This window comes from Gossypium arboreum, chromosome 2 (assembly GCF_025698485.1).
Source record: "Gossypium arboreum isolate Shixiya-1 chromosome 2, ASM2569848v2, whole genome shotgun sequence".
Classification (NCBI taxonomy): domain Eukaryota; kingdom Viridiplantae; phylum Streptophyta; class Magnoliopsida; order Malvales; family Malvaceae; genus Gossypium; species Gossypium arboreum.
The window spans coordinates 32,114,391-32,123,647 of record NC_069071.1 but is presented as its reverse complement, the minus strand read 5'-3'; the positions used below and the strand labels follow the sequence as shown (position 1 = coordinate 32,123,647).

General features: G+C 38.1%; 1 non-coding gene across 1 annotated transcript; it reads left to right on the top strand.

Moving 5' to 3' along the window:
- The first annotated feature begins 211 nt into the window (after nucleotides 1-211).
- On the top strand, nucleotides 212-318 carry LOC128289672 (small nucleolar RNA R71). Its single transcript, XR_008279316.1, has one exon. It is a non-coding gene; the product is annotated as a small nucleolar RNA R71 (small nucleolar RNA).
- The last annotated feature ends 8,939 nt before the right edge of the window (nucleotides 319-9,257 follow it).

Below are 9,257 nucleotides of genomic sequence, written 5' to 3'. Positions count from 1 at the left end.
AGCGTCCACTTCATGTATTCCAGCGACTCGTCTTCCTGACGTGGCTCGATTGGTCGGCCATTGATAATTGTTACTGGCAATCCTCTCGATGATTTCGTAAGCCTCATTATAAGACTTAGAAAGGAGAGCACCGTTAGCAGAAGCATCCACTACCATCCTCGTATGAGCATTGAGACCATTATAAAATGTCTCAAGTTGGATGCAATGTGGGATTCCGTGGTAAGGGCATTTCCATAATAACTCTTTGTATCGTTCCCATGCCTCATACAAGGATTCATCATCCATTTGTTGGAAGGCAGTGATCTCGTTCCTCAACTTAGCATTCTTGCTAGGTGAGAAATACTTCATAAGAAATCTTTCGACTAACTCTTGCCATATAGAAATTGAGTTTGGTGGCAATAAATTCAACCAGGCTCAAGCTCTGTCCCTTAGTGAGTACGAGAACAGCTTCAATCGTAATGCATCTTCAGAAACTCTAGCTAATTTGAAAGAGTCGCTCACCTTCATAAATAGTCTTAAATGAAGATGAGGATCTTCTGTAGGCATTCCACTAAATTGGACCACTGTTTGAAGCATCTGGAACATGATTGGCTTCAGCTTGAATTGTTGTGCCTTGATTTTGGGTCTCCTAATGCCCTGATTAAGATCATTAAATACTGGCACAGCATATTATCTTAAGGCTCTATCCCTATCGTCAGGAATAAGGATAGGATTTTGAGCAAGGTTTGCTCCATTTCCTTGATTCATATTCTCGAAATTCATTCCTTCAGTCTTTTTCTGATTCGCTTGTCTTCTTCGCTGTCAAAAGGTTTGTTCTATCTCAGGGTCTACAGGGAGTAAGTCAATAATCTGGTCAATACTTATAAACACCTGAAATTATCAAAGAAAAATTAATTAAGCTAAAAATTAAATAGAAAAATAAACCAAAGTGTATGACTAACAAATTCACAAATAATGACTTTTGAAAACAGTCCCCGACAACGGTGTCAAAAATTGGAACGACGGAAAAAAATGTGCAAGTGTACACAATCGCAACAAGTAAAAAAGTGACAAGTAAATGTCAAGTTATCGTACCCATAGGGACTGTAAAAAGAATTATTTATGAAAGTATTTGTAAAAAACTTTGGCGAGGTAAAAATAATTTGATTTTAAATAATGGTCAAAAACTATTTAAAAACTAAGTAAATAATTAAAATAAAACAAAAGAGTTCTGGTGCACGATTTCAAATAAGATTTAATCAATGTAATAGACTTGTGTTGGATTAATTATATTTCTTTAACTTAGAATTATTACACTCATGTTTACATTGTTACGAATAAACTCACAGCAACCTAGTAATTTGCTAACTTATGAACAAATTTACAAACAAAAATCCATGTCAATTCCACCGACTAAACAGATTCTAGTAAGCAAACATGTTATTGCACATACATACTCATTAAATTGAAGCAATCTCTTACATATCCCTATGTCAATTCAAACGATTAATAAAATCTAATAAGCATATAAAAGACTTTGTAAAGTAACAAGATATCCCTACCTTGAAACAATTTAATCACAATAATCTTTGCAAGTTATGCAAGGCAATAATATCGCCAGATACATTACTAATTTAACCTTCAGCTTCCTTAGAAGAATAAACATGCACTGATTAAGTACTGTGTCTATTAATTACAATTGCAATCCGTTTAAATAATTAATTCATTAGTTACCTCACAGTCGTAATGCAAGAAAAACTTAGGCATGATTTTACTTAATCAAGCATCTTACCGAGGCTTATAACAACATAAACATCATTTTAACAATTCAAGCAGGAATCAACCCAACACAAACATAATTTAAGCTGAATTGATTAAGCAGAAGAAATCGGCACTTGAACAAGAGGGAATGGAATGGAAGAAATGAGAGGAAAGTGAGAGAGGGAATGAAAGAATGATATAAAGTGAGGGATGAATGAGGGATGCTTTGAATGATCAGCAAGGGGTGGGTATCATAACTGATTGTGGCTGCTAAAAATAGCAAATTCCAATAGCCAAAGATCCCTCCCTTGGCCGACCACACACATGGCAAAGTTGAGAGTTTCAACTTTGCTATTTTAAGCTTGGGGCAAATCTACAAAGCCATAATTTAAGGTGGGGTTTGAATGCAATTTAGAAGTCTTTTGAGGGCCTTTTTGCATGCATATTTAATCAGCTAAAATGCTGATTTAGGTCAGTATATGGACAGTTCTGGGCTGCCCATTTAGTGGCTGGTTTGGTTCACTCAATCTGGCTCTACCAGTGCGGTTCAACTGGACCATTTCTCCATAATAAATTAAAAATAATTTATTTAACCCAAATTAAATGGGGAATAAATTAAAATTAATTAAATTATGAATTAATAAACATTTCTGGACCGTCTTAGGCTGGAAATTAACATGCCTTGATACTTCCAATTGCTTCTCGGTTTTGTGCTTTCAGCAGTGTCAGCCGAGCCAATTTTCGCCCTTTGCGCGAATCTGTCGAAAATAGTCAAACTAGTTAAAGTTAAGTATAAAATTAAATAAATTCACCATGTTCATATTTTTAACATGAATTAATTATTTTATAATATTTAATTACTTTTCGACAAGAATTTAATCAGATTTCCATGAATTTAAGAAAAATTGGGTATGAAAAAGTGTATAAATTTTTGTGTTTCCACTTTACACCCTGTGTTTGAGGCCTAGTGAATACCCGATAGTATTTCAAATGGTTCAACAACGATGTTATAGTTTAAGTTAAACGAGAAAGTTATGATCATGTTGTGAGTGGTACAGGTGGCTATGTGAAATGTATTGGCTAGTGATGAGAAAGTTGTGCTTAAGCCTACTTATGTACTATGAGCATGATGATAAATGGTAAAGTTGTTGTTATATTTATTTCTTGCAACTTACTAAGCTTTATGCTTACGCTATTTCTTTCCATTTTCTTATAGTGTCGTCTAATTAGCTCGTGGATCAACGGTTGTCGGAGGCATCGATCACACTATCAATTGAAGCACTTGGTATAGTTAGATCTATTTATTTTGATTATGGTATGTATAGGACCCTGACTTTAGAATTTTATGTCTTTGTTAATTGGCCAAATGTGTTGGCTTACTTTAGCATTTTGATTCATTTTGTACAAGGCCATGGAAATAGCTAAAGTTGAAAGTTGTTCTATGAAAACAAGAAGTTATTTCATGAATGGATAATTTGTTGGTTGTTTTAGTAAATATGAAATGTGTAAAGGCCTTTGATATGGTTCTTGGATTGAGGAATCATATTATGATGATCTTTAGCATGATGGTTGTTGTTGTTTTGTGTTTCAGAGAGGCAAAGGGCTTCATAAATAGCCATATGTTGCCCACACGGGTAGACACACGGGCGTGTGTCTAGGTCGTGTGTGACACACGGCCAGTCCCATGGGCGTGCTATCCAGCTGTGTGTCCCCTGTACGTAGAAATTTCAAGTCAGTATGCAAGGTAGTAAACACATGGGTAGAGACACGGCCATGTGTCTCAGCCGTGTGAAGGACACGACCTAGCTTACAGGCGTGTGCCTTGGCCGTATGACCCTTAAGGATTACTGGCGTCAGAACCAAAATGTCAAGGTTTTTAGACACGGGCTAGGAAACGGGCGTGTCATGGCGGTGTGAGGGACACGGGCCATAGACACGGGCGTGTGTCAGGTCGTGTGAAAACCCTTGTAGGTTCGAATTTAGAATTTAATTCCACACGGGCCTGTTACCCTTCCACATGGGCGTGTGCCCTATTTCAAGGGTTATTTTTATTAAGTCAGGTTAAGGACCTGAGCTAGTTTTGAATGGTTTCCAATGAGAGTTTGAGGCCTCATAGGCCTACATTAAGGAGTTTTAGGCAAGGTTTGAAAAATTTTTAAATTTGATCGAGTCTTGGTGACTTAGAAATGATTGTATGCATGTGGTTAAGTATGGTAATGCCTCGTGCCCAGTCTCGGCCTCGGACTCAGGTAAGGGGTGTTACATTTAGTGGTATCAGAGCATGGTGTAGTCTATTCTAGGACTAACCTAGCATGAGTACGAGTCTAGCTATACATGCCATAGATGTACATTGATAGTGTGACGACTCCTGACGATTACAAATTATGTTTTTCATATAGTAAATGGATCCCGACGTAGCTACACGGATGGTGTGGAGAGTAATGTGCTGACTCCCACTGAAGGGACCGTGCCACTAGACAGTGAGCCCGTGACACTGAGTCAGGGCAGATGTGCTAGAGAGGCTTATCTCCACATGATGGATGCTTGGTACACAAAGTTTGTTTGTGCGAATCTGAACACTCCACCTCTCTTTTCTCTCTGATTCCTCAGTATGTCCCTATAGTTCCATAAGAAGTGAATTTGGTTAGGAGAAAGAAACCCCCAGTAAATAAGATACAAAAGCAAGAGGCCGAGGAATTTCAGGCGAAGATTGATGATGATCCGAAGATAGCAGAATTTTGGCTAGAAAATACAATTAGGGTATTTGATGAGTTATCGTGCACGCCTGAGGAGTACGTAAAGTGAAAAATGTCACTCCTATGAGACTCAGCCTATCAATGGTGGAACACCCTTGTGTCGGTAGTACCAAGGGAAAGGATTACATGGGAGTTCTTCTAGGAGGAGTTCCAAAAGAAGTATATTAGTCAGAGATTTGTGGACCAGAGAAGAAAAGTGTTTTTAGAGCTGAAGCAAAGCTGTAGGACGGTGACTGAGTACGAATGTGAGTTTGTGAGACTCAGGAAATATGCACGGGAGTGCGTATCTATAGAAGCCATTATGTACAAGAGGTTTGAAGATAGTTTGAATGAATCCATTCGTCTATTAGTTGGCATCTTGGAGATAAGGGAATTTATGGTGCTTGTAGAGAAAGCATGTAAGGTCGAGGAATTGGCCAAATAGAATAGAAGAGCTGACATCGAGTCTCGAACATAAGGAAAAGACAAATAGGGAAATCACAGCAGACCTCATCTGAGACCGAGAGAGTTTCCTACCCGATCAAATGCGTCAGTGGGGTTCTTGAATAAGTGCAAGAATAAGCAACATATGGCGTCTAAAGGCCAAACTACTTCTGTTGTAAGTGTTGGTAGTGCTCAGAAAAAGAGACCAGAGTGTTCACAATGTGGTAGACGTCATTTCGGCGAATGTCAAGCGAATGAAAGAGGTTGCTTCAAATACGGATCTTTGGACCATTTCATCCGAGACTGCCTTGAATTAGATGAGAAAGAGAAAAATCAAGACGTGAGGATGAATAGTGCTCTTAATAAAGGCAGACCACAGAAGAACCCGGGTAGTGGGGCTAGCAATAGAGGTGCCCCAAGAGATTCAGCTGTGAGGTCCGACGGCTGTGCGCCTGCAAGGACTTATGCCATTTGCAATCACGGAGAGGCACCTTCACCAGATGTGATTACGGGTACTTTTTCTCTTCACGATATCTGTATTATTGCCTTGATTGATCCACGGTCTACCCATTCCTATGTATGCATGAAATTAGTACCCAGTATGAATATGTCTGTTGAGTCCACTGAATTTGTGATAAAAGTGTCAAACCCGTTAGGCAGGCATGTGATAGTTGATAAAGTGTGTAGAAATTGTCCTTTGATGGTTAGAGGTTATTGTTTTTCGGCTAACCTCATGCTATTACAGTTTGATTAATTTGACCTAATTCTTGGCCTGGATTGGTTAACTGCTCATGATGTGATAGTGAATTGTGGTAGTAAGTTCATTGAAATAAAATGTGAGAATGGGGATATTGTTCGGGTTGAATCAGGTTAACCGGATAACTCATCAGTACTGATCTCAGCTTTGATCGCCGAGAAATATTTGAGAAAAGGGTATGAGTCCTACGCAGCATTTGTGTTGAACACCAAAGAGTCTGAAGTGAAAATTGAGACACTGCTTGTAGTACGTGAGTTCACAGATGTGTTTCCAGAGGAATTGCCCGAATTACCTCCAACCGGAAAATTTGACTTTGGCATCGAGTTGGTCCCTGGTACGACACCCATCTCGATTACTCCGTATAGAATGGCTCCTACAGAGTTGAAAGAGTTGAAGGTTCAACTACAAGAGTTAACTAACAAGGGATTTACGAGACCTAGTTTTTCTCTATGAGGTGCCCCAGTGCTATTTTTGAAGAAAAAGGATGGGTCGATAAGATTGTGCATTGACTACCGACAGCTCAACAAAGCGACTGTGAAGAACCAGTATCCCTAGCCAAGGATCAATGATTTGGTCGATCAGTTGAAGGGAGCCACCGTGTTTTCCAAGATCGACTTAAGGTCGGGCTACTATCAGCTAAGGGTTAATGAGCAAGATGTATCGAAGATCATATTTTGGACGAGGTATGGGTACTATGAGTTTCTTGTTATATCCATCAGTTTAACAAATGCTCCTTCAATGTTTATGGATTTGATGAACTGCATTTTTGGCCGTATTTGGACAAATTTGTGGTGGTCTTTATCGACGACATACTAATTTACTCGCGCGATGAGAGTGAGCACGTGGAACATCTAAGCACTATTTTACAAACCTTGAGAGATAAGAAATTATATGCCGAATTCAGTAAGAGTGAGTTTTGGCTTACAGAGGTTGGATTCCTAGGACACATCGTGTCGGAAGATGGGATCAGAGTTGACCCAAGCAAGATCTTGGCTATAGTTAAGTGGAAACCGCCGAGGAATGTGACCGAGGTTCGAATTTTTTTGGGTATAGTTGGGTACTACAGAAGATTCGTGAATGGATTCTCTATGATAGCTACTACGATGAAAAAGTTGTTACAAAAGGACGTCAAGTTTGAATGGACAGAGAAGTGCCAACAAAGTTTCGAGAGAATAAAGGTCTTGTTGACCGAGGCTCCAGTTCTAGTGCAACTAGAATCGGGGAAATAATTCGTAGTATATAGCGAGGTCTCCTTAAAAGGATTGGGGTGCATACTCATGCAAGAAGGCAAAGTGATAGCATATGCTTTGAGACAGCTAAAGCCACACGAGAAGAATTACCCGACGCACGATTTAAAGTTGGCCGCCATTGTGTTTGCACTAAAAATTTGGAGACACCATTTGTATGGCTAGAGATGCCGAGTGTTCACCGACCATAAGAGTCTAAAGTATTTGATGACTCAGACGAAGCAGAATTTATGACAAGGAAGATGGTTAGAGTTGATAAAGGATTACGAGTTGGTGATTGACTACCACCCCGGAAAGACGAATGTAGTTGCCGATTCTTTTAGTAGGAAATTATTGCTCTCCCTAAGGGCTCTGAATACTCAAATGGTCGTGATTGATGATGGCTCGATTCTAGCCGAGATGAAAGCTAGACCTATATTCATTCAAGAGATATGTGAGGCTCAGAAAAGTGATGAGGACTTGCAAGCTAAAATGGCTCAGTGTGAGACGGGAAATGAAGCATATACCGAGATAGGATCTGTGTACCCAAGGATAAGGAGCTTTTTCAGAAGATTTTACGAGAGGCACATAGTGGTTGCTTGTCTGTCCATCTAGATAGTGTGAAAATGTACAATGACTTGAAGAAAATGTACTGGTGGTCAGGAATGAAGAGAGATGTTTCTGAGTTAGTCTCTAGGTGTCTAGTTTGTCAACAAGTGAAGGCTGAACATCAAGTACCCTTGGGTTTACTACAGCCTATGATGGTTCCCGAATGGAAATGGGACCGAGTAGCCATGGATTTTGTGTCAGGATTGCCTTTGACGCAAAAGAAAAAGGATTCCGTATAGGTCGTTGTTGATAGGCTTACCAAGTCAGCACATTTTATATCGGTGCGTACCGACTACTCCCTTGAGAAATTGGCTGATTTGTATGTTTCAGAGATAGTGAGACTTCACGGGGTACCCTTGTTGATTATCTTGGATAGAGATCCGAGGTTTACCTTGAGGTTTTAAAAGAAGTTGCAAGAAGTTTTAGGGACAAAGTTGAATTTTAGCACAGCTTTTCATCCGCAAACAAATGGCCAGTCAGAAAGAGTAATTCAGATATTAGAGGACATGTTACGGTGTTGTGTTCTCGAGTTTCAAGGCAGTTGGGAAAAGTATTTACCGCTAATCGAATTTGCGTACAATAACAGTTATCAGTCTTGTGATATCCCGAATTAGGGCCTAATCAGAATAGTGGTTTCGGGACCACAAATCTGAGATAAAAATAATTATTTTATGATTATTTTGAGGTCTATGATATGATTGCATGATTGTGCGAAAATTTGGTGAAGAAATTCTATGCATAAAGTGCTTAATTTGAAGTTAGGGACTAAATTGAATAAGTTACAAAATTTTCATTCTAGAAGTTTCTAGTATGAAATTGCTTTGAAATATTAATTAGGAGGTCTTAAATAGAAATTTGACGAATTTTCTAAGTTTATGGACAAAAATTGGACATGGATAGAATTTTTGAAAGTTTAATAAGGAAGGGCATTTTGGTCATTTTGATTTTAAATGAAATAAAATGGGAAAAATAACACAGAAATGATCATATTCTCCATAAGTTGCTGCCAAATTTTGCTCTCCACCATAGCTAGGGTTTCAACACTTTTAAGCATTGATTGTAGGTGATTTCTATGCCCGTTTTTAATGTTCTTTACATTTTTGAAATCCTCATAGCTCGGTTTACCTGTTTCTACCAATATTTTGAGCTAGGGTTTATATTTAAAAATTTACCCATGAATGATATGCATGAATTTGATGTTTTATGGTAGAATATGAAGTTTGAGATTGTGTTAAACAACTTTTGCTAAGTGATTTTACGTAAAAACAACTAAAATGACACAATCGGTAAAAATACCTAATGTTCATAAGTACATGTTAGAGTGAGAATTGGATGTTTCTGTAGAAGGGAAAAATGATCAGCATATCATAAAACATAAGAAAATAGGATGAAGTTTAATTTACGAGATTTGGGGCAAAAGTGTAAATATGTGAAAGTTTAGGGAAAAATTATAATTTTTCCAAAATATGATTTTGGGTTGATTTGAATAATATGATTCCTAATTAGGCTATATTTGAAATGATAGAGCAAGGAAAATCGAAATTCAGGCTAAAATCGGCAAAATACCAAGTTGTGGACAAAATGGTAAATATTGTAATATAACCGTTATTTTAAATCATTTAATGTTATTTGTACGATATTATGATTGTTATCATGCAATTCTATGCTTTGTGGTCATTGTTGGACAACATGCTAAAATTTTATGAATTATATGAAAAATGTGAAAGACTACCGAAGTATCATCAT